This window comes from Octopus bimaculoides, chromosome 9, assembly GCF_001194135.2.
Source record: "Octopus bimaculoides isolate UCB-OBI-ISO-001 chromosome 9, ASM119413v2, whole genome shotgun sequence".
In the NCBI taxonomy this organism is placed as follows: Eukaryota; Metazoa; Mollusca; class Cephalopoda; order Octopoda; family Octopodidae; genus Octopus; species Octopus bimaculoides.
In genome coordinates, this window is record NC_068989.1 from 65,943,885 (window position 1) to 65,944,536 (window position 652).

The 652-nt window shown below is 31.9% G+C and overlaps 1 long non-coding RNA gene across 2 annotated transcripts in view; it reads right to left on the minus strand.

The window, feature by feature from the left end:
- The window catches only part of LOC106875319 (uncharacterized), a 406,076-nt gene that overhangs the window by 404,388 nt on the left and 1,036 nt on the right, over window positions 1-652 (minus strand). The window lies entirely within an intron of this gene.

The window sequence follows — 652 nt, forward strand, 5'->3', positions numbered from 1 at the left end:
ATTAATATCACTCATAATGATAATTCTAGTCATCTATTTGTATGTTTGATATATGTCTACATATAGTATTATATTTACATATATGTATATGCTTTATATATATATATGTATATGAATATACACGCATTCACGTTCGTACGCATACACACACACGCGCGTGCACACCTACTCAAACACCCACACACAAACACACATAGGCACACACATGTATATTTATGTATATACTTTGTTGCACCTACGGTGAGTCATTATGCCAATATTACTAACACACGCACTGGTTCAGTTCCAGTGCTTTATTATGAGCCAATTGGTTAAATATCCAACAAACTAATCGTCTGTTTGTTTACTTTGATTAAATAGTAAGTCAATTGTTTTGTCTTTGTTTGTGAAAGCTCTTTCTATGCTACCTGAAACATTTTCAATTCAAGTAGCAACGAAACAAATGACTTACAGTTTAACCAAATTGAACATAGAATCGATTAGTTAGTTACTTGGATATTTACTCAATTGAGTAATTATAAAGGAACGGAATCGAACCAGTGCATGTAATAATAATATTGGCATAATGACTCTCCCTAGACACAGCAAAATTTCTTTCGATACACGAATTCACAAAAATTGTTGCAAACCGATGCAAAAAGATCTTATATAT